Raw genomic sequence first — 26,550 nt, 5'->3', positions numbered from 1 at the left:
TAGTTAAATAAAGGCTAAATAAAAAATAAAAAATATATAAAAGACTGAAGCAATCAGGAAGGCACTGGGAAGAAGGAAACTGCCATTTTGATGTTATGGTTGCAGGAAAAACAACATCTTTCACTGACTTGAATGAAGGGAACACGGTTGTGTTTCATGTGTGGAGGAGTAGCAGGAAATTACACAGATTTCTTGACTGTAGTGTATTGATTGTAATAGGAGTTAGTGTATTCCCATTGCAACCTTGTTATCGATGTTCTCACATACACAAAGGAAAGCAACTTCATGGAAAAAGGAAGGAATCAAGCTTTTGTCTTTGTAAATGTTGGTTTGTTGTACTGTAGTAGGCATGCACAGCCACTTGTCTTCATAACACTAGCATAAGAACGGCTTGATCTGGCATCATGTTCCTTGTTCATTAGATGATGATTCAATCATTATCAACTGACATAACGCTGTAATATGGCCTTAACAATGGAACTACAAATATTTGAGATGTTGAATGAATGCCATTCTTTTTTTTTTATTACATTTTTTTCTTTTGTCAAATCGCCAATTGGCAACCCATCCCTTATGGGATTAATTGACACATAAACAAACATTACAATAATTCACTATGGTAATTAAATGATCATTCTTCTTTCGCTGTTCTCTGCATTGCGCATCACATAAAGAGTGAAACAATGTCAGGTAGAAATCAATACGTAATAGTCAATAAGGTTATCCAAACATTAATTACATCCCTAGAGCAGTACAATAATATACATACATACATACATACATACATACATACATACATACATACATACAGTGGCAAGAAAAAGTATGTGAATTTCTGCATAAAATTTGATCTGACCTTCATCTAAGTCACAACAATAGATACACAAAGTGTGCTTAAACTAATAACACACAAACAGTTATATGTTTTCATGTCTTTATTGAACACACCGTGTAAACATTCACAGTGCAGGGTGGGAAAATTATATGAACCCTTGGATTTAATAACTGGTTGAGCCTTCTTTGGAAGCTATAACCTTGTTGGGGTAGGTTCCTTGCTCCTTTTCAATAATTTGCTTGTTGGTGAAATCAGCAATCAGACAATATCTTTAAGTAAATCAATCATTCATTTATTAATGCAATTGCAGACAAAAGTTGACAACGGGAACATAGCACGCATGTTTCCAAGTAAGTACTGCAAAATAGGAAAGGGTCCAAGTTGCTATAATATGCTTGCAGTCAACCCCTAGTGATGTAACTGCCTACGTCAACACCTTCTACTCATGAGACCAAGCCCATGCATATACAGTTATACAAACTTGCAGGAGAGAACAATAGTTCCAGTGTTTTCTAAGGGCTCAGTAGTAATTTCCACTCCCCAAGTTGCTTTATAGTTGTATATCTGACTTGTCTCTTATCTCTTTCACTCCCCTGCAGGGTTCTGTGTCTATGAATCTCTTTTAGCCTTGAGGCGCTTTCTCACAGACACCCTATTTTGACTGCAATAACTCACACATCTCTCAGACAGTTTCTTATAAGAAGCAGAGACTAGAAAAGAACTGTGGAACAATATTAAACCTTATAATGCATATATATATTGCTAATCTGTAGTCCAGGACCCTATAAATGTAGTGGGGGAGGGTCTTATAGCCCTTCCCCTTCTATTGATACAACATAAGCATAATCAATTATTATAATACATCAATCATTTGGTGCAGCCCCTATCATGACCCCAAGGTGAACCCATCAACCTCAACCAAATGTTTTCTGTAGTTGCGGATCAGACCTGCACAATGATCAGGAGGAATTTTGGAAAATTCCAAAACATTAATAAAAACTGTTTCACTTAATCGGGTTGAGGTCAGGACCTTGACTGGGCCACTCCAGAAGGCATATTTTCTTCTGTTGAAGTCATTCTGTTGTTGATTTACTTCTGTGTTTTGGGTCGTTGTCCTGTTGCATCACCCAACTTCTGTTGACCTTCAATTGGCAGACAGATAGCCTTACATTCTCCTGCAAAAAGTCTTGATAAACTTGTGAATAAATTTTTCCGTCGATGATAGCAAGGTGTCCTGGCCCTGAGGCAGCAAAGCAGACCCAAACCATGATGCTCCCTCCACCATACTTTACAGTTGGGATGAGGCTTTGATGTTGGTGTGCTGTGCCTTTTTTTCTCCACACATAGTGTTGTGTGTTCTTTCCAAACAACTCAACTTTAGTTGAATCTGTCCACAGAATATTTTGCCAGTAGCACTGTGGAACATCCAGGTGCTCTTTTGCGAACTTCAGACGTGCAGCAATGTTTTTTTTGGACAGCAGTGGCTTCTTCCGTGGTGTCCTCCCATGAACAGCATTCATGTTTAGTGTTTTACGTATTGTAGACTCGTCAACAGAGATGTTAGCATGTTCCAGAGATTTCTGTAAGTCTTTAGCTGACACTCCAGGATTCTTCTTAACCTCATGAGCATTCTGCACTGTGCTCTTGCAGTCATCTTTAATTTTTTTTATACATACATACACATACATACAGTTGAAGTCAGAGGTTTACATACACTTAGGTTGGAGTCATTAAAACTAGTTTTTCAATCACACTGGCAAGTAGGTTAGGACATCTACTTTGTGCATGACTCAAGTCATTTTTCCAACAATTGTTTACAGACAGATTATTTCACTTATAATTCACTGTATCACAATTCCAGTGGCTCAGAAGTTTACATTCACTAAGTTGCCTGTGCCTTTAAACCTGCTTGGAAAATTCCAGAAAATTATGTCATGGCTTTAGAAGCTTCTGATAGGCTAATTGACATAATTTGAGTCAATTGGAGGTGTTCCTGTGGATGTATTTCAAGGCCTACCTTCAAACTCAGTGCCTCTTTGCTTGACATCATGGGAAAATTAAAATAAATCAGCCAAGACCTCATAAAAACAATTGTAGACCTCCACAAGTCTGGTTCATCCCCGGGAGCAATTTCCAAACGCCTGAAGGTAACACATTCATCTGTACAAACAATAGTACGCAAGTATAAACACCATGGGACCACGCAGCCGTCATAACGCTCAGGAAGGAGACGCATTCTGTCTCTTAGAGATGAACGTACTTTAGTGCGAAAAGCACAAATCAATCCCAGAACAATAGCAAAGGACCTTGCGAAGATGCTGGAGGAAACAGGTACAAAACCATCTCTATCCACAGTAAAACGAGTCATATATCGACATAACCTGAATGGCCGCTCAGCAAGAAGAAGACACTGCTCCAAAACCGCCATAAAACTACGGTTTGCAACTGCACATGGGGACAAACATCGTACTTTTTGGAGAAATGTCCTCTGGTCTGATGAAACAAAAATAGAATAGTTTGGCCATCATGACCATTGTTATGTTTGGACGAAAAAGGGGGAGGCTTGCAAGCCGAAGAACACTATCCCAACCGTGAAGCACGGGGGTGGCAGTATCATGTTGTGGGGGTGCTTTGCTGCAGGAGGGACTGATGCACTTCACAAAATAGATGGCATCATGAGGCAGGAAAATTATGTGGATATATTGAAGCAACATCTCAAGACATCAGTCAGGAACTTAAAGCTTGGTCGCAAATGGGTCTTCCAAATGGACAATGACCCCAAGCATACTACCAAAGTTGTGGCAAAATGGCTTAAGTACAACAAGGTCAAGGTATTGGAGTAGCCATCACAAAGCCCAGACCTCAACCCTACAAAAGATTTGTGGGCAGAACTGAAAAAGCGTGTGCGAGCAAGGAGGCCTACAAACCTGACTCAGTTACACCAACTCTGTCAGGAGGAATGGGACAAAATTCACCCAACTTATTGTGGGAAGCTTGTGGAAGGCTACCCAAAACGTTTGACCCAAGTTAAACAATTTAAAGGCAATGCTACCAAATACTAATTAAGTGTATGTAAACTTCTGACCCACTGGGAATGTGATGAAAGAAATAAAATCCTAAATAAATAATTCTCTCTACTATTATTCTGACATTTCACATTCTTAAAATAAAGTGGTGATCCTAACTGACCTAAGACAGGGAATATTTACTATGATTAAATGTCACGGAATTGTAAAAAACTGAGTTTAAATGTATTTGGCTAAGCTGTATGTAAACCTCCGACTTCAACTTTATATACATACATATACACACTTTCTTTTAGAATATACCTTTATTATTCCCCTTCAAACCCTACCACCCCTCTCCCAATTGGAGTAAACTAATAAACAATAACACTTAGGCTTCGACCTTCAGTTTATACATACACTGCTCAAAAAAATAAAGGGAACACTTAAACAACACAATGTAACTCCAAGTCAATCACACTTCTGTGAAATCAAACTGTCCACTTAGGAAGCAACACTGATTGACAATAAATTTCACATGCTGTTGTGCAAATGGAATAGACAACAGGTGGAAATTATAGGCAATTAGCAAGACACCCCCAATAAAGGAGTGGTTCTGCAGGTGGGGACCACAGACCACTTCTCAGTTCCTATGCTTCCTGGCTGATGTTTTGGTCACTTTTGAATGCTGGCGGTGCTTTCACTCTAGAGGTAGCATGAGACGGAGTCTACAACCCACACAAGTGGCTCAGGTAGTGCAGCTCATGCAGGATGGCACATCAATGCGAGCAGTGGCAAGAAGGTTTGCTGTGTCTGTCAGCGTAGTGTCCAGAGCATGGAGGCGCTACCAGGAGACAGGCCAGTACATCAGGAGACGTGGAGGAGGCCGTAGGAGGGCAACAACCCAGCAGCAGGACCACTACCTCCGCCTTTGTGCAAGGAGGAGCAGGAGAAGCACTGCCAGAGCCCTGCAAAATGACCTCCAGCAGGCCACAAATGTGCATGTGTCTGCTCAAACGGTCAGAAACAGACTCCATGAAGGTGGTATGAGGGCCCGACGTCCACAGATGGGGGTTGTGCTTACAGCCCAACACCGTGCAGGACGTTTGGCATTTGCCAGAGAACACCAAGATTGGCAAATTCGCCACTGGTGCCCTGTGCTCATCACAGATGAAAGCAGGTTCACACTGAGCACGTGACAGACGTGACAGAGTCTGGAGACGCCGTGGAGAACGTTCTGCTGCCTGTAACATCCTCCAGCATGACTGGTTTGGCGGTGGGTCAGTCATGGTGTGGGGTGGCATTTCTTTGGGGGGCCGCACAGCCCTCCATGTGCTCGCCAGAGGTAGCCTGACTGCCATTAGGTACCGAGATGAGATCCTCAGACCCCTTGTGAGACCATATGCTGGTGCGGTTGGCCCTGGGTTCCTCCTAATGCAAGACAATGCTAGACCTCATGTGGCTGGAGTGTGTCAGCAGTTCCTGCAAGAGGAAGGCATTGATGCTATGGACTGGCCCGCCCGTTCCCCAGACCTGAATCCAATTGAGCACATCTGGGACATCATGTCTCGCTCCATCCAGCAACGCCACGTTGCACCACAGACTGTCCAGGAGTTGGCGGATGCTTTAGTCCAGGTCTGGGAGGAGATCCCTCAGGAGACCATCCGCCACCTCATCAGGAGCATGCCCAGGCGTTGTAGGGAGGTCATTCAGGCACGTGGAGGCCACACACACTACTGAGCCTCATTTTGACTTGTTTTAAGGACATTACATCAAAGTTGGATCAGCCTGTAGTGTGGTTTTCCACTTTAATTTTGAGTGTGACTCCAAATCCAGACCTCCATGGGTTGATAAATTGGATTTCCATTGATTATTTTTGTGTGATTTTGTTGTCAGCACATTCAACTATGTAAAGAAAAAAGTATTTAATAAGATTATTTCTTTCATTCAGATCTAGGATGTGTTGTTTAAGTGTTCCCTTTATTTTTTTGAGCAGTATATTTTACAGACACAATATAATTTACAATAGTTATATTCTGTTTATTTTTAGTCCTTCCACTATTTCTGATGTCCATCCAGTTTGATTTCTATTTGTAACTGTGCTATTTCACAAAAGTTCTGAACCTATAAACATTTTTACATTGGTTATCTTGTTATTAGTCCCACCCTTCAGCTCCATTCAACCCCTCCCATCTATCTCTTAACACCATCCATTTTGGATTTCTATTTGCCATATATTTTTCAACTGTGCTGTGATGCTTCACAAAAAAACTGAACCTTTCCATTCTCATAGCTTCGACAGATTGTAAATTAAAGATAAACATTTTTGCTAAATTAATTATTATATTATTAATCGATTGACTATGACTTTTCAAATCACCCAGTATTGCGATCTGCAGTGTTAGTTTGAGGTAAATCTTGTAATTCTTTAGCCATTCCTGGACCTGTGACCAAAAACGAGCTACATACGGACAGTACCATAATAAATGATCTAATGACTCTGCCTCCTCGCAGCAAAATCTGAAGAGCTGGAAAGATTGTATAACCCATATATATAACATTCTATTGGCTGCAATCATTTTGTATAATAATTTAAATGTAAAAATTAGAAGTTTTGAATCCGGCTTTATTTTGCGTGTCAATTCATAAACCATGTGCCATGGAATCGGTACATCGAAAATCTCTTCCCAACTATTTTGCAATTTATATGGCACAGCTGTCATTTTTTTCCCCTTAAATGACATTGGTATATGTTTTTATTCATCCCAATTTTCTTTAACCATTTATGGTCTTTAATGCAGGGCTGACAGACAAGTTCCTTACTTTTTCCCCCTTCTACTTGCCTCTTCCATTTCTGTGGTAATGCAGCAATTAGTTGGTTGTAATTTTAAGTAGAGCAGACATTTCCATATGTATGTGTTAGCTGCATGTGTGACATAGTCCTATTTATGATATCATTTACAAAAATTATACTTTAAAAAAATGTTATTGAAAAATACGTTTATTTTATCAATTACTGTATTTGAGTGTAACCACAATATTTGTTGTATTATTTGTTCTGTCTTTTCAGGTAGATTAAACTGAAATTGCAACCAACTTTCTAAGGCTTGTTTAAAAAATAACTATATTTTGGAGATGATTTAGTTTTCAAATAACCGAAAGTGAGCAGTTGTAATCTGAATAAAGGGAAAAAGACCATTCTTGAACATGGGGTGAGACATTCCTACTAATTTACTAGAGAACCATTTCAGATTTAAGTATAACTTTTGTATGACTGATGCCTTTAGTGAGAGGTCTAATGCTTTAATATTGAATCATTCCTGCCCTCCAAATTCATATTTGCTATATAAATAGGCCCTTTTAATTTTATCTGGCTTACCATTCCAAATAAAATGGAATATTTTTTGTTCATATAATTTAAAAAGCAGGTCACTAGGTGTAGGCAAAACCATAAGCAAACAGGTAAACTGTAATATGACTAAAGAGTTAATCAGGGTGATTTTTCCACAAATAGACAGGTGTTTTCCTTTCCATGGTAGCAAGATCTTATCTATTTTTGCTAACTTTCTATACAAATGTATTGGAGTGAGATCATTTCTTTCTTTCGGGATATGTATACAGAGTATGTCCACAACACCCGTCAGACCATTTTATTGGTAAACTACACGGTAATGTAAAAGTAGCATTTTTTTTGTGATCCAATATGTAATAATTTGGTTTTAATCCAGAGAGGTTAGCAAAAGTATCTAGATCCTCTATGAGGCTGTGGAGGGACTCTAATTGTGGTTTTAAAAGAAAACACACAATGACAACATTGTTTTTAAGCCGTGGATTTGTAATCCCGTAATAATATTGTTGGATCTAATTTTAACAGCTAACATTTCGATGGCAATAATAAATAGATATGCCGATAGTGGACAACCTTGTTTTGGACAACCTTGTTTTACTCCTCTTGACAGTTTAAAACTTTCTGAGATGTAGCCATTATTGACTATTTTACAGCTAGGGTTACTATACATAACTTTAACCCATTTTATAAGAGATTCTCCAAAATTGAAATATTCTAGGCATTTATATATAAACTCCAGTCGTACTTTATCAAAATACTTATTTCCCTCATTAAAATGCCAATCAATTTATAACATTTTTGACATGCGTTTTTCTGATTTTTGTTGGTTGTTATTCTGTCTCTCACTGTTCAAATAAACCTACCATTAAAATGATAGACTGATCATTTCTTTGTCAGTGGGCAAACGTACAAAATCTGCAGGGGATCAAATACTTTTTTCCCTCACTGTATATATATATATATATATATATATATATATATATATATATATATATATATAAAAAATTCCAAATCAAATCAAATTTATTTATATAGCCCTTCTTACATCAGCTGATATCTCAAAGTGCTGTACAGAAACCTAGCCTAAAACCCCAAACAGCAAGCAATGCAGGTGTAGAAGCACGGTGGCTAGGAAAAGCTCCCTAGAAAGGCCAAAACCTAGGAAGAAACTTAGAGAGGAACCAGGCTATGAGGGGTGGCCAGTCCTCTTCTGGCTGTGCCGGGTGGAGATTATAACAGCACATGGCTGTTATAATGTTCAAATGTTCATAAATGACCAGCATGGTCAAATAATAATAATCATAGTAGTTGTCGAGGGTGCAACAAGTCAGTAACACAAGAGTTAGTGTCAGTTGGCTTTTTCATAGCCGATCTTTGAGAGTATCTCTACCGCTCTGGCTGTCTCTAGAGAGTTGAAAACAGCAGGTCTGGGACAGGTAGCATGTCCGGTGAATAGGTCAGGGTTCCAGCAGGTCTGGGACAGCAGGTCTGGGACAGGTAGCACGTCCGGTGAACAGGTCAGGGTTCCATAGCTGCAGGCAGAACAGTTGGAACTGGAGCAGCAGCACGGCCAGGTGAACTGGGGACAGCAAGGAGTCATCAAGCCAGGTAGTCCTGAGGCATGGTCCTAGGGCTCAGGTCCTCCGAGAGAGAGAAAGAAAGAAAGAAAGAGGAAGAGAGAATTAGAGAGAGCATATTTAAATTCACACAGGACACCGGAAAAGACAAGAGAAATACTCCAGATGTGACAGACTGACCCTAGCCCCCCGACACATAAACTACTGCAGCATAAATACTGGAGGCTGAGACAGGAGGGGTCAGGAGACACTGTGGCCCCATCCGATGAAACCCCTGGACAGGGCCAAACAGGTAGGATATAACCCCACCCACTTTGCCAAAGCACAGCCTCCACACCACTGGAGGGATATCTCCAACCACCAACATACCATCCCGGGACAAGGCCGAGTATAGCCCACAAAGATCTCCGCCATGGCACAGCCCAAGGGAGGGCGCCAACCCAGACAGGAAGACCACGTCAGTGACTCAACCCACTCAAGTGACGCACCCCTCCCAGGGACGGCATGGAAGAACACCAGTAAGCCAGTGACTCAGCCCCCGTAATAGGGGTAGAGGCAGAGAATCCCAGTTGAAAGAGGGGAAACCGGCCAGGCAGAGACAGCAAGGGCGGTTCGTTGCTCCAGCCTTTCCGTTCACCTTCACACCCCTGGGCCAGACTACACTTAATCATAGGACCTACTGAAGAGATGTGTCTTCAGTAAAGACTTAAAGGTTGAGACTGAGTCTGCGTCTCTCACATGGGTAGGCAGACTATTCCATAAAAATTGAGCTCTATAGGAGAAAGCCCTGCCTCCAGCTGTTTGCTTAGAAATTCTAGGAACAATTAGGAGGCCCGCGTCTTGTGACCGTAGCGTACGTGTAGGTATGTACGGCAGGACCAAATCGGAAAGATAGGTAGTAGCAAGCCAATGTAATGCTTTGTAGGTTAGCAGTAAAACCTTGAAATCAGCCCTTGCCTTAACAGGAAGCCAGTGTAGGGAGGCTAGCACTGGAGTAATATGATCACATTTTTTGGTTCTAGTCAGGATTCTAGCAGCCGTATTTAGCACTAACTGAAGTTTATTTAGTGCTTTATCTGGGTAGCCGTAAAGTAGAGCATTGCAGTAGTCCAACCTAGAAGTAACAAAGGCATGGATTAATTTTTCTGCGTAATTTTTGGACAGAAAGTTTCTGATTTTTGCAATGTTACGTAGATGGAAAAAAGCTGTCCTTGAAACAGTCTTGATATGTTCTTCAAAAGAGAGATCAGGGTCCAGAGTAACGCCGAGGTCCTTCACAGTTTTATTTGAGACGACTGTACAACCATCCAGATTAATTGTCAGATTCAACAGAAGATCTCTTTGTTTCTTGGGACCTAGAACAAGCATCTCTGTTTTGTCCGAGTTTAAGAGTAGAAAGTTTGCAGCCATCCACTTCCTTATGTCTGAGACACAGGCTTCTAGCGAGGGCAATTTTGGGGCTTCACCATGTTTCATTGAAATGTACAGCTGTGTGTCATCCGCATAGCAGTGAAAGTAAACATTATGTTTTCGAATGACATCCCCAAGAGGTAAAATATATAGTGAAAACAATAGTGGTCCTAAAACGGAACATTGAGGAACACCAAAATGTAGATTTGATTTGTCAGAGAACAAACCATTCACAGAGACAAACTGATATCTTTCCGACAGATAAGACCTAAACCAGGCCAGAACTTGTCCATGTAGACCAATTTGGGTTTCCAATCTCTCCAAAAGAATGTGGTGATCGATGATATCAAAAGCAGCACTAAGATCTAGGAGCACGAGGACAGACGCAGAACCTCGGTCTGACGTCATTAAAAGGTAATTTACAACCTTCACAAATGCAGTCTCAGTGCTATGATGGGGTCTAAAACCAGACTGAAGCGTTTCGTATACATTGTTTGTCTTCAGGAAGGCAGTGAGTTGCTGCGCAACAGCTTTTTCTAAAATTTTTGAGAGGAATGGAAGATTCGATATAGGCCGATAGTTTTTTATAATTTCTGGGTCAAGATTTGGCTTTTTCAAGAGAGGCTTTATTACTGCCACTTTTAGTGAGTTTGGTACACATCCGGTGGATAGAGAGCCGTTTATTATGTTCAACATAGGAGGGCCAAGCACAGAAAGCAGCTCATTCTGTAGTTTAGTTGGAATAGGGTCCAGTATGCAGCTTGAAGGTTTAGAGGCCATGATTATTTTCATCATTGTGTCAAGAGATATATTACTAAAACACTTTAGTGTCTCCCTTGATCCTAGGTCCTGGCAGGGTTGTGCAGACTCAGGACAACGGAGCTTTGGAGGAATACGCAGATTTAAAGAGGAGTCCGTAATTTGCTTTCTAATGATCATGATCTTTTCCTCAAAGAAGTTCATGAATTCATTACTGCTGAAGTGAGAGCCATCCTCTCTTGGGGAATGGTGCTTTTTAGTTAATTTTGCGACAGTATCAAAAATAAATTTCGGATTGTTCTTATTTTCCTCAATTAAGTTGGAAAAATAGGATGATTGAGCAGCAGTGAGGGCTCTTCGATACTGCACGGTACTGTCTTTCCAAGCTAGTCGGAAGACTTCCAGTTTGGTGTGGCGCCATTTCCGTTCCAATTTTCTGGAAGCTTGCTTCAGAGCTCGTGTATTTTCTGTATACCAGGGAGCTAGTTTCTTATGACAAATGTTTTTAGTTTTTAGGGGTGCAACTGCATCTAGGGTATTGCGCAAGGTTAAATTGAGTTCCTCGGTTAGGTGGTTAACTGATTTTTGTTCTCTGACGTCCTTGGGTAGGCAGAGGGAGTCTGGAAGGCCATCAAGGAATCTTTGGGTTGTCTGACAATTTATACCACGACTTTTAATGCTTCTTGGTTGGGGTCTGAGCAGATTATTTGTTGCGATTGCGAACATAATAAAATGGTGGTCCGATAGTCCAGGATTATGAGGAAAAACATTAAGATCCACAACATTTATTCCATGGGACAAAACTAGGTCCAGAGTATGACTGTGGCAGTGAGTAGGTCCAGAGACATGTTGGACAAAACCCACTGAGTCGATGATGGCTCCGAAAGTCTTTTGGAGTGGGTCTGTGGACTTTTCCATGTGAATATTAAAGTCACCAAAAATTAGAATATTATCTTCGATGACTACAAGGTCTGATAGGAATTCAGGGAACTCAGTGAGGAACGCTGCATATGGCCCAGGAGGCCTGTAAACAGTAGCTATAAAAAGTGATTGAGTAGGCTGCATAGATTTCATGACTAGAAGCTCAAAAGACGAAAACGTCGTTATTGGTTTTTTTTGTTGGTAAATTTAAATTTGCTATCATAAATGTTAGCAACACCTCCGCCTTTGCGGGATGCGCGGGGGATATGATCACTAGTGTAACCAGGGGGTGAGGCCTCATTTAACACAGTAAATTCATCAGGCTTGAGCCATGTTTCAGTCAGGCCAATCACATCAAGATTATGATCAGTGATTAGTTAATTGACTATAACTGCCTTTGAAGTGAGGGATCTAACATTAAGTAGTACTATTTTGAGATGTGAGGTATCACAATCTCTTTCAATAATGGCAGGGATGGAGGAGGTCTTTATACTAGTGAGATTGCTAAAGCGAACACCGCCATCTTTAATTTTGCCCAACCTAGATCGAGGCACAGACACGGTCTCAATGGGGATAGCTGAGCTGACTACACTGACTGTGCTAGTGGCAGACTCCACTAAGCTGGCAGGCTGCCTGGCCTGCACCCTATTTCATTGTGGAGCTAGAGGAGTTAGAGCCCTGTCTATGTTCGTAGATAAGATGAGAGCACCCCTCCAGCTAGGATGGAGTCCGTCACTCCTCAACAGGCCAGGCTTGGTCCTGTTTGTGGGTGAGTCCCAGAAAGAGGGCCAATTATCTACAAATTCTATCTTTTGGGAGGGGCAGAAAACAGTTTTCAACAAGCGATTGAGTTGTGAGACTCTGCTGTAGAGCTCATCACTCCCCCTAACTGGGAGGGGGCCAGAGACAATTAATCGATGCCGACACATCTTTCTAGCTGATTTACACGCTGAAGCTATGTTGCACTTGGTGACCTCTGACTGTTTCATTCTAACATCGTTGGTGCCGACGTGGATAACAATATCTCTATACTCTCTACACTCGCCAAATATATATATATATATATATATATATATATATATATATATATATATATATAATTATGCAAAGGATTTTTACCTCTCACCAGTCTCGCCATTACCAGAAATACATTATGGCAAGCAATTATTATTTTAGCAAACAATTATTGTGTGTCAAGGCTGTGGGTAACTGGTGAAAGGAGTCAGGCGCAGGAGAGCTGAGATGCGTGGATAAGGTATTTAATACAAGATAACACCAGTATAAACACAACACTACTGTGCGGGAAAAATACCGGTACCACGAAATAAACGGGTGTAATAACAAAACCTGGCATGAAAATACCAACCGTCAGTAACAGCCTGAACAATAGAACAAACACGCACACAAACATGGGGGAAACCAGAGGGTTAAATAATGAACATGTAATGGGGGAATTGAAACCAGGTGTGTAGAAAACAAAGACAAAACAAATGGAAAATGAAAAGTGGATTGGCGATGGCTAGAAGGTCGGTGACGTCGACCGCCGCTCGAACAATGAGAGGGACCGACTCCGGCAGAAGTCGTGACAGTACCCCCCCTTGACGTGCAGCTCCAGCAGTGCGCCGACACCGGCCGCAGGGACGACCCGAAAGGCGAGGCGCAGGGCGATCCGGATGGAGACGGTGGAACTCCCGCAGCATCGAAGGGTCCAATACGTCCTCCACCGGCAACCAGCATCTCTCCTCCGGACCGTACCCCTCCCAAACAACGAGGTACTGAAGGCCCCTCGCCCGATGCCTCGAGTCCAGTATGGATCGGACTGCATACGCCGGGGCCCCCTCGATGTCCAGAGGGGGCGGAGGAACCTCCCGCACCTCAGACTCCTGGAGTGGACCAGCCACCACCGGCCTGAGAAGAGACACATGGAACGAGGAGTTAATACGGTAATCTGCGGGAAGCTGTAAACTGCAACAAACTTCGTTCACTCTCCTCAGAACTTTGAATGGCCCTACAAACCGCGGGCCCAGCTTCCGGCAGGGCATGCGGAGGGGAAGGTTTTGGGTCGAGAGCCAGACCCGGTCCCCCGGTGCGAACACCGGGGCCTCACTGCGGTGGCGGTCTGCGCTGGCTTTCTGACGCCTCGCGGCCCGCTGAAGGTGCACATGAGTGGCATCCCATGTCTCCTCCGAGCGCCTAAACCAGTCGTCCACTGCAGGAGCCTCGATCTGGCTCTTATGCCACGGCGCCAGAACCGGCTGGTACCCCAGTACGCACTGGAAGGGGGAGAGGTTAGTAGAGGAGTGGCGGAGCGAGTGCTGGGCCATCTCTGCCCAGGGTATGAACGCCGCCCACTCCCCCGGCCGGTCCTGGCAATAAGACCGCAGAAACCTACCCACATCCTGGTTTACTCTCTCCACCTGCCCGTTACTCTCGGGATGAAAACCTGAGGTAAGGCTGACTGAGACCCCCAGACGTTCCATGAATGCCCTCTAGACCCTTGACGTGAACTGGGGACCTCGATCAGATACTATGTCCTCAGGCACCCCGTAGTGCCGGAAGACGTGTGTGAACAGGGCCTCCGCAGTCTGTAGGGCTGTAGGGAGACTGGGCAAAGGGAGGAGACGGCAGGACTTAGAAAACCGATCCACAACGACCAGGATCGTGGTGTTACCCTGTGAGGGAGGAAGATCCGTCAGGAAGTCCACCGACAGGTGCAACCACGGCCATTGTGAAACGGGTAAGGGTTGTAAACCTTCCTCTGGGCAGGTGCCTAGGGGCCTTGCACTGGGTGCACACCGAGCAGGAGGAAACATAAACCCTCACGTCCTTTGCCAAGGTGGACCACCAGTACTTCCCACTAAGACAGCGTACTGTCCGACCGATGCCCGGATGACCAGAGGAGGGTGACGTGTGGGCCCAATAGATCAAACGTTCGTGGACAGCAAATGGAATGTACAGACGCCCAGCTGGACACTGGAGGGGAGTGGGCTCTGTACGTAACGCCCCCTCGATGTCCGCGTCCAGCTCCCACACTACTGGTGCCACCAGGCAAGAGGCCGGGAGTATGGGAGTGGGATCCATGGACCGCTCCTCTGTGTCATACATCCGGGACAGTGCGTCTGCCTCCGCGTTCTGGGAACCTGGTCTGTAGGACAGGGTGAAGACAAAACGGGTAAAGAACATGGCCCACCTTGCCTGGCGAGGGTTCAGTCTCCTCGCCGCCCGGATGTACTCCAGATTGCGGTGGTCCGTCCTAATGAAAAAAGGGTGTTTAGCACCCTCAAGCCAATGTCTCCACGCCTTCAAAGCCTTGACGACAGCCAACAGCTCCAGGTCCCCCATGTCATAGTTTCGTTCCGCCGGGCTGAGCTTCTTCGAAAAGAAGTTACAGGGGCGGAGCTTTGGTGGCGTACCCGAGCGCTGAGAGAGCACGGCTCCTATCCCAGCCTCGGACGCGTCCACCTCCACTATGAACGCCAAAGAGGTTCCGGATGAGCCAGCACCGGAGCCGAGGTAAACAGAGCCCTCAGGTGACCGAAAGCCCTGTCCGCCTCAGCCGACCACTGCAAACACACCAGTCCCCCCTTCAGCAGTGAGGTAATGGGAGCCGCTACCTGACCAAAACCCCGGAATAACCTCCGGTAGTAGTTGGCAAACCCTAAAAACCGCTGCACTTCCTTTACCGTGGTGGGAGTCAGCCAATTACGCACGGCTGAAATGCGGTCACTCGTCATCTCCACCCCTGAAGTGGAAATGCGGTACCCTAGGAAGGAGACGGACTGTTTAAAGAACAGGCATTTCTCAGCCTTGACGTACAGGCCATGCTCCAACAATCGACCAAGCACCCTGCGCACCAGGGACACATGCTCGGCGCGTGTAGCGGAGTATATCAGAATGTCGTCGATATACACCACTACACCCTGCCCGTGCAGGTCCCGGAAAATCTTGTCTACAAAGTCCTAGAAGACTGATGGAACATTCATCAACCCGTACGGCATGACGAGGTACTCATAGTGCCCTGAGGTGTTACTAAATGCCGTCTTCCACTCGTCCCCCTCCCGTATACGCACCAGGTTGTAAGCGCTCCTGAGATCCAATTTTGTGAAGAAGCGCGTCCCGTGCATTGACTCGATCGCACTGGCTATGAGAGGTAGCGGGTAACTGTACCTCACAATGATTTGGTTGATGCCTCGATAGTCAATACACGGGCGCAGACATCCATCCTTCTTCTTCACAAAAAAGTAAACTCAAGGAGGCAGGTGAAGTGGAGGGCCGAATGTACCCCTGCCCCAGAGATTCGGAGACATATGTTTCCATAGCCACCATCTCCTCTTGCGACAGGGGATGCACGTGACTCCTGGGAAGTGCTGCGTCTACCAGGAGATTTATCGCACAATCACCCCGTCGATGGGGTGGTAATTGAGTCACCTTTTTACAGAAGGCAAGAGCCAAATCGGCATATTCAGAGGGGATGCGCACGGTGGAGACCTGGTCTGGACTTTCCACCGTAGTAGCACCAACGGAAACCCCATAACACCTCCCCGAGCACTTTCGTGACCACCCCGTGAGAGCCCTCTGTTGCCACGAAATAGTGGGGTCATGACAGGCCAACCAGGGTAGGCCCAGCACCATGGGAAACGCAGGAGAATCAATAAGGAAGAGACTGATTATCTCCTTGCGACCCTCCTGCATAACCATGCCCAGTGGAGCGGTGGCCTCCCTAATTAGCCCTGACCCTAATAGTCGACTATCTAGGGCATACACAGGGAAGGGCATATCCACAGGAACAATGGGGATCCCTAAACTATGGGCAAATGATAAAAGGCCGGTGACGTCGACCGCCGAGCACCGCTCGAACATGGAGAGGGACCGACTCCGGCGGAAGTCGTGACATTGCGATTCATCCTATATTGTCCCTAACATCTTTTACTCCCTCGCAACAGTTGTGGGATACACACACACGCACGCACACACATGCACGCACACACACACCCATACACACTCAACCCCTTTCCCCCACAACAACCATAGACTCAGATTCTCAACAGTTGCACCATCCCAGAGCCCAACTCAAGAAAGGTCTTGATTTGCGAATGCATATACAGTTGCAGCTGTATGAGAAGCCCTGCAAAACTGAGCATTGTCACCATTAACCATTGTCACATCCTAGATGATGGAGGTCAGATATACCCCCTTCCCCTGAGACACCCACAACATGGTCTCCCGTAGTGACCATATTCCCAAGCATCTCCGTGCAGTCAGACCTTTGATTTTGTCCCACCAGGGCCACAATAATATGCCCCCTCTCCTAATGTCCGAGTGGGATCACCTCCCCATGGGTTACTGCAGCCAGTGTTGCCAGCACTGCCAGTGCCTGGGTGGGGGTACCACACCGGAATCCCCACCGGCTAGGTACAAGGTCGTCAAGGTTCTCATAAGCAGCTTTGAGAATTTCCTTGTATATTATGCTCTCCCATCAAGGGGCTTTGGCTTTGTGGGACCAACCCTGCAAAGGTGGGGGTTGGGAGTTTAGCTGTCTTACTCTCCGTCATGTCTTACTCTCCTTCATGTTGAAATAGGTTCCCCTGTCTTACTCTCCGTCATGTTGAAATAGGTTCCCCTGTCTTACTCTCCATCACGTTGAAATAGGTTCCCCTGTCTTACTCTCCGTCACATTGAAATAGGTTCCCCTGTCTTACTCTCCGTCACGTTGAAATAGGGTCCCGTCTTACTCTCCGTCATGTTGAAATAGGTTCCCCTGTCTTACTCTCCGTCATGTTGAAATAGGTTCCCCTGTCTTACTCTCGGGCATGTTGAAATAGGTTCCCCCTGTCTTACTCTCCATCACGTTGAAATAGGTTCCCCTGTCATACTCTCCGTCATGTTGAAATAGGTTCCCCTGTCTTACTCTCCATCACGTTGAAATAGGTTCCCCTGTCTTACTCTCCGTCATGTTGAAATAGGTTCCCCTGTCTTACTCTCCGTCATGTTGAAATAGGTTCCCCTGTCTTACTCTCCGGCATGTTGAAATAGGTTCCCCCTGTCTTACTCTCCATCACGTTGAAATAGGTTCCCCTGTCTTACTCTCCGTCATGTTGAAATAGGTTCCCCTGTCTTACTCTCCATCACGTTGAAATAGGTTCCCCTGTCTTACTCTCCGTCATGTTGAAATAGGTTCCCCTGTCTTACTCTCCGGCATGTTGAAATAGGTTCCCCCTGTCTTACTCTCCATCACGTTGAAATAGGTTCCCCTGTCTTACTCTCCGTCATGTTGAAATAGGTTCCCCTGTCTTACTCTCCGGCATGTTGAAATAGGTTCCCCCTGTCTTACTCTCCATCACGTTGAAATAGGTTCCCCTGTCTTACTCTCCGTCATGTTGAAATAGGTTCACCTGTCTTACTTTCTGTCATGTTTGGGTGCTGCTTTTTTTCGTAATATTTGTCGATAAATTTCTCTAGTCTTATGATTTCTTTTGTGTCGTTATCCAGATTGAAGGTTATTACCCACCAGATTGTGTAGTGCTAATATTGAGTCAAACTTAACGATATTGAATATTACGTTTTTATCTTGAGGTGGTCTAGATAGCTGTGTTCAGTCCGCCATCTTGCAGTCATCTTTGCAGAACGGCCAGTCCTAGGGAGAGTAGCAACAGTGCTGAACTTTCTCCATTTATAGACAATTTGTCTTACCGTGGACTGATGAACATCAAGGCTTTTAGAGATACTTTTGTAACCCTTTCCAGCTTTATGCAAGTCATCAATTCTTAGGTCTTCTGAGATCTCTTTTGTTCAAGGCATGGTTCACATCAGGCAATGCTTCTTGTGAATAGCAAACTTAAATTTTGTGAGTGTTTTGTATAGGGCAGGGCAACTCTAACCAACATCTCCAATCTCATCTCATTGATTGGACTCCAGGTTAGCTGACTCCTGACTCCAATTCGTTTTTGGAGAAGTCATTGGCCTAGGGGTTCACATACTTTTTCCAACCTACACTGTGATTTTTTTTATGATGTATTCAATATCTGGGGACCTGGGCAGACCAGGGGTTGCAAATAGCACTAACCCTCATCCACAATCAGGCCCAATTAAACAGAAAATGGAATCTTTTCAACTGTAATGGGCCATTCCATTACAATCATTTGTGTGTTATTAGTTTAAGCACACTGTGTGTGTCTATTGTTGTGACTTAGATGGTCAGATCAAATGTTATGACCAATTTATGCAGAAATCCAGGTAATTCAAAAGGGTTCACATAGGTTTTTCTTGCCACTGTATACAGATAAATAAATACAGAAAAATGAAACAGAAGGCATTTGAACCCAGTCTGGCACAAAGAGAAGATTCATATGGGAGACAAGCCTATACACAAAATATATACACATGTGCCATTTACCACATAGAAGATAAATATTTTTACAAATAATTATAGGTATCCCTTTTTAATTTATTCCAGCCTTTACCTAAATATTCCGAAAAACAGGAATACACAATAAACAAAAGACCATTTTAGGTTCTCCTCATCACTCAGCCACATAATGCCAGGGTACTATCATTCGTGTTTAGTGATGGTAGTCAAATTAATTCTTAGAATTTATTTAGCAGACGCTTTAATCCAAAGAAAATTACAGTCATGCATATATACATTTTACACATTTACATTTTACGTTTTCAATGTTTCTATGGCGTTATGCTAATTTTCTTTCAAGTTGAAAGTTAACACTTGTTTCCTAATGACATCGATAGTAACTCATATCCATTCTTCATTATCTCTCCTTGCATGACGCAGATGTGGACGTACAGCACATTCTGCTGTTAGGCCTACAAGAGCATACTGAGCACTGTGTAGACTCTAGAGAGAGCTACAACACAGCTTCCCAGAGACCAACCGGCTTCCCACAATGACAGTGATGGAATGAATTAATCATTGCCAGCCTGCAGGCGTCTGGCCCACACCGACGTGCCTCACACTGCATTCTGTTTGAATGAGCAGCTCTGTTTCCAAATGTGAACGTTATGATAAGTGGTACGAAGAAAGAGAACTGCTAAATGGTCAAATTCTCACCTCTGATGTCTGACCCTGTATATAGCTACTGACCCTGTATATAGCTACTGTCCCTGTATATAGCTACTGACCCTGTATATAGCTACTGTCCCTGTATATAGCTACTGACCCTGTATATAGCTACTGACCCTGTATATAGCTACTGACCCTGGAACTGTCCCTGTATATAGCTACTGACCCTGTATATAGCTACTGTCCCTGTATATAGCTACTGTCCCTGTATATAGCTACTGACCCTGTATATAGCTACTGACCCTGGAACTGTCCCTGTATATAGCTACTGACCCTGTATATAGCTACTGACCCTGTATATAGCTACTGACCCTGTATATAGCTACTGACCCTGTATATAGCTACTGACCCTGTATATAGCTACTGACCCTGGAACTGTCCCTGTATATAGCTACTGACCCTGTATATAGCTACTGACCCTGGAACTGTCCCTGTATATAGCTACTGACCCTGTATATAGCTACTGACCCTGGAACTGTCCCTGTATATAGCTACTGACCCTGTATATAGCTACTGTCCCTGTATATAGCTACTGACCCTGTATATAGCTACTGACCCTGGAACTGTCCCTGTATATAGCTACTGACCCTGTATATAGCTACTGACCCTGGAACTGTCCCTGTATATAGCTACTGACCCTGTATATAGCTACTGACCCTGTATATAGCTACTGACCCTGTATATAGCTACTGACCCTGGAACTGTCCCTGTATATAGCTACTGACCCTGGAACTGTCCCTGTATATAGCTACTGACCCTGTATATAGCCTGTATATAGCTACTGACCCTGTATATAGCTACTGACCCTGTATATAGCTACTGTCCCTGTATATAGCTACTGACCCTGGAACTGTCCCTGTATATAGCTACTGACCCTGTATATAGCTACTGACCCTGTATATAGCTACTGACCCTGTATATAGCTACTGACCCTGTATATAGCTACTGACCCTGTATATAGCTACTGACCCTGGAACTGTCCCTGTATATAGCTACTGACCCTGTATATAGCTACTGACCCTGTATATAGCTACTGACCCTGTATATAGCTACTGACCCTGTATATAGCTACTGACCCTGGAACTGACCCTGTATATAGCTACTGACCCTGTATATAGCTACTGTCCCTGTATATAGCTACTGACCCTGTATATAGCTACTGTCCCTGTATATAGCTACTGACCCTGTATATAGCTACTGTCCCTGTATATAGCTACTGACCCTGGAACTGACCCTGTATATAGCTACTGACCCTGTATATAGCTACTGTCCCTGTATATAGCTACTGACCCTGTATATAGCTACTGACCCTGTATATAGCTACTGACCCTGTATATAGCTACTGACCCTGTATATAGCTACTGACCCTGTATATAGCTACTGACCCTGTATATAGCTACTGACCCTGTATATAGCTACTGTCCCTGTATATAGCTACTGACCCTGGAACTGTCCCTGTATATAGCTACTGACCCTGTATATAGCTACTGACCCTGTATATAACTACTGACCCTGTATATAGCTACTGACCCTGTATATAGCTACTGACCCTGTATATAGCTACTGTCCCTGTATATAGCTACTGACCCTGTATATAGCTACTGACCCTGTATATAGCTACTGACCCTGTATATAGCTACTGACCCTGTATATAGCTACTGACCCTGTATATAGCTACTGACCCTGTATATAGCTACTGACCCTGGAACTGACCCTGTATATAGCTACTGACCCTGTATATAGCTACTGACCCTGTATAAAGCTACTGACCCTGTATATAGCTACTGACCCTGTATATAGCTACTGTCCCTGTATATAGCTACTGACCCTGGAACTGTCCCTGTATATAGCTACTGACCCTGGAACTGACCCTGTATATAGCTACTGTCCCTGTATATAGCTACTGACCCTGTATATAGCTACTGACCCTGTATATAGCTACTGACCCTGTATATAGCTACTGTCCCTGTATATAGCTACTGACCCTGTATATAGCTACTGACCCTGTATATAGCTACTGACCCTGTATATAGCTACTGACCCTGTATATAGCTACTGTCCCTGTATATAGCTACTGACCCTGGAACTGTCCCTGTATATAGCTACTGACCCTGTATATAGCTACTGACCCTGTATATAGCTACTGACCCTGTATATAGCTACTGACCCTGTATATAGCTACTGTCCCTGTATATAGCTACTGACCCTGGAACTGACCCTGTATATAGCTACTGACCCTGGAACTGACCCTGTATATAGCTACTGACCCTGTATATAGCTACTGTCCCTGTATATAGCTACTGACCCTGTATATAGCTACTGACCCTGTATATAGCTACTGACCCTGTATATAGCTACTGACCCTGTATATAGCTACTGTCCCTGTATATAGCTACTGACCCTGTATATAGATACTGACCCTGTATATAGCTACTGACCCTGGAACTGTCCCTGTATATAGCTACTGACCCTGGAACTGACCCTGTATATAGCTACTGACCCTGGAACTGACCCTGTATATAGCTACTGACCCTGTATATAGCTACTGACCCTGGAACTGTCCCTGTATATAGCTACTGACCCTGTATATAGCTACTGACCCTGTATATAGCTACTGACCCTGTATATAGCTACTGACCCTGGAACTGTCCCTGTATATAGCTACTGACCCTGAAACTGGCCCTGTATATAGCTACTGACCCTGTATATAGCTACTGACTCTGTATATAACTACTGACCCTGGAACTGACCCTGTATATAGCTACTGACCCTGGAACTGTTCCTGTGTATAGCTACTGACCCTGGAACTGACCCTGTATATAGCTACTGACCCTGGAACTGTTCCTGTATATAGCTACTGACCCTGGAACTTACCCTGTATATAGCTACTGACCCTGGAACTGTCCCTGTATATAACTACTGACCCTGGAACTGTCCCTGTATATAGCTACTGACCCTGGAACTGTCCCTGTATATAGCTACTGACCCTGGAATGTTCCTGTGTATAGCTACTGACCCTGGAACTGACCCTGTATATAGCTACTGACCCTGGAACTGTTCCTGTATATAGCTACTGACCCTGGAACTTACCCTGTATATAGCTACTGACCCTGGAACTGACCCTGTATATAGCTACTGACCCTGGAACTGTCCCTGTATATAACTACTGACCCTGGAACTGTCCCTGTATATAGCTACTGACCCTGGAACTGTTCCTGTATATAGCTACTGACCCTGGAACTGTCCCTGTATATAGCTACTGACCCTGGAACTGTTCCTGTATATAGCCACTGACCCTGGAACTGTCCCTGTATATAACTCCTGTGTATAGCTACTGACCCTGGAACTGACCCTGTATATAGCTACTGACCCTGGAACTGTTCCTGTATATAGCTACTGACCCTGGAACTTACCCTGTATATAGCTACTGACCCTGGAACTGACCCTGTATATAGCTACTGACCCTGGAACTGTCCCTGTATATAGCTACTGACCCTGGAACTGTTCCTGTATATAGCTTACTTACTCTCTCCTGTTCTTCTTATTTCTATTTCTCATGTATTTTTACTCTACTTGTCTTCTATTTAATGTTTTATAGTACTACTGCATTGTTGAGAAAGAGCAAGAAAGGCATTCCACTGTACTAGTGCACGTAACAATAAACACTTGACACTTTGTGGAAACTACTAATGGGTTCAGGGTAAAACAGCATTTTAAGATAATTGTTCAATACATTTCCAGTTACTGAGAAATAATTGTTGTTTACAGAGGAATTACCACTCGTGAAACTGAATAGCATTTGTTTGTATCCAAATTAATTAGCTTCTGAAAGCAACCACATGTGGATAAATAAATTATAACTTATTTATATGGCATCTCAAGCAGACTGAAAACCTCTAATGATCTCTTTTCCACTCACGCCGAGTGAATGTCTGGGGAAATAGTGACTAATGTCACAACAACTTTGATGCACTGCTCCTCCTACGTTTGGGGAAACAAGTGACACATGACCTTATTCCACACTTCAGAGTGACGCTGGCTTTTTAGAAATGGTATGCAATCCTGAAAATGTCCCCTCATGCAAATAGACTTATACATTTATGCTTCTTTCTCAGATGGCAGAGAACCACCTTTTGGGCGGGAATGGCCCATTACAGTTGAAAATATTCAATTTTCTGTTTAATTGGGCCTGATTGCGATGATGGTTAGTGCTATTTGCAACCCCTGGTCTGCCCAGGTCCCAAGATATTTGATTACATTGATTTGGCAGTGGTCGTTGGGCTAATTAACTGAATTCATTAAATGAATGACTGGTGCCCCGCATTCCAAATAGCAGTTCTGCTTCAGCAACATCTTACTGCCAGCAGCTAATAGCACTGCCGCTAACGGTATCTATCAAACTGCCCTTGCCAGCACCCTTCTGCCAGCTGACAATTGAAGCCAAGCATGGACTGGGTTTGACACGGAGTGCTTGGATTGAAGATTGTTTGGTAAACAGCTAAGTCACTGTTGGTAGTGGGATTGATGGTCCAGTCAACCCAACAATGGGTTCGTTAGTCGTCCCACCAATCTACCGTGTTCTGTAAAGGGCCTCATCCTGATCTTGACACTAGTTACAAAACATCCCATGGAACCTTAGGCAAGAGTCTATGTACCCAACCTGTCATAAACCACAGTGTCTGTCTATGTAACCAACCTGTCATAAACCACAATGTCTGTCTATGTAACCAACCTGTCATAAACCACAGTGTCTGTCTATGTAACCAACCTGTCATAAACCACAGTGTCTGTCTATGTAACCAACCTGTCATAAACCACAGTGTCTGTCTATGTAACTAATCTGTCATAAACCACAGTGTCTGTCTATGTAACCAACCTGTCATAAACCACAGTGTCTGTCTATGTAACTAATCTATCATAAACCACAGTGTCTGTCTATGTAACCAACCTGTCATAAACCACAGTGTCTGTCTATGTAACCAACCTGTCATAAACCACAGTGTCTGTCTATGTAACTAATCTGTCATAAACCACAGTGTCTGTCTATGTAACCAACCTGTCATAAACCACAGTGTCTGTCTATGTACCCAACCTGTCATAAACCACAGTGTCTGTCTATGTAACTAATCTGTCATAAACCACAGTGTCTGTCTATGTAACTAATCTGTCATAAACCACAGTGTCTGTCTATGTAACCAACCTGTCATAAACCACAGTGTCTGTCTATGTAACCAACCTGTCATAAACCACAGTGTCTGTCTATGTACCCAACCTGTCATAAACCACAGTGTCTGTCTATGTAACTAATCTGTCATAAACCACAGTGTCTGTCTATGTAACTAATCTGTCATAAACCACAGTGTCTGTCTATGTAACCAACCTGTCATAAACCACAGTGTCTGTCTATGTAACCAACCTGTCATAAACCACAGTGTCTGTCTATGTAACCAACCTGTTATAAACCACAGTGTCTGTCTATGTAACCAACCTGTCATAAACCACAGTGTCTGTCTATGTAACCAACCTGTCATAAACCACAGTGTCTGTCTATGTAACCAACCTGTCATAAACCACAGTGTCTGTCTATGTAACTAATCTGTCATAAACCACAGTGTCTGTCTATGTAACCAACCTGTCATAAACCACAGTGTCTGTCTATGTAACTAATCTGTCATAAACCACAGTGTCTGTCTATGTACCCAACCTGTCATAAACCACAGTGTCTGTCTATGTAACCAACCTGTCATAAACCACAGTGTCTGTCTATGTAACCAACCTGTCATAAACCACAGTGTCTGTCTATGTAACTAATCTGTCATAAACCACAGTGTCTGTCTATGTAACCAACCTGTCATAAACCACAGTGTCTGTCTATGTAACTAATCTGTCATAAACCACAGTGTCTGTCTATGTAACTAATCTGTCATAAACCACAGTGTCTGTCTATGTAACCAACCTGTCATAAACCACAGTGTCTGTCTATGTAACCAACCTGTCATAAACCACAGTGTCTGTCTATGTACCCAACCTGTCATAAACCACAGTGTCTGTCTATGTAACTAATCTGTCATAAACCACAGTGTCTGTCTATGTAACCAACCTGTCATAAACCACAGTGTCTGTCTATGTAACCAACCTGTCATAAACCACAGTGTCTGTCTATGTAACCAACCTGTTATAAACCACAGTGTCTGTCTATGTAACCAACCTGTCATAAACCACAGTGTCTGTCTATGTAACCAACCTGTCATAAACCACAGTGTCTGTCTATGTAACCAACCTGTCATAAACCACAGTGTCTGTCTATGTAACTAATCTGTCATAAAACACAGTGTCTGTCTATGTAACCAACCTGTCATAAACCACAGTGTCTGTCTATGTAACTAATCTGTCATAAACCACAGTGTCTGTCTATGTAACCAACCTGTCATAAACCACAGTGTCTGTCTATGTAACCAACCTGTCATAAACCACAGTGTCTGTCTATGTAACTAATCTGTCATAAACCACAGTGTCTGTCTATGTAACCAACCTGTCATAAACCACAGTGTCTGTCTATGTAACCAACCTGTCATAAACCACAGTGTCTGTCTATGTAACCAACCTGTCATAAACCACAG

This window comes from Salmo salar, chromosome ssa26 (genome assembly GCF_905237065.1).
Source record: "Salmo salar chromosome ssa26, Ssal_v3.1, whole genome shotgun sequence".
Classification (NCBI taxonomy): domain Eukaryota; kingdom Metazoa; phylum Chordata; class Actinopteri; order Salmoniformes; family Salmonidae; genus Salmo; species Salmo salar.
This window is presented reverse-complemented; position numbering follows the sequence as displayed.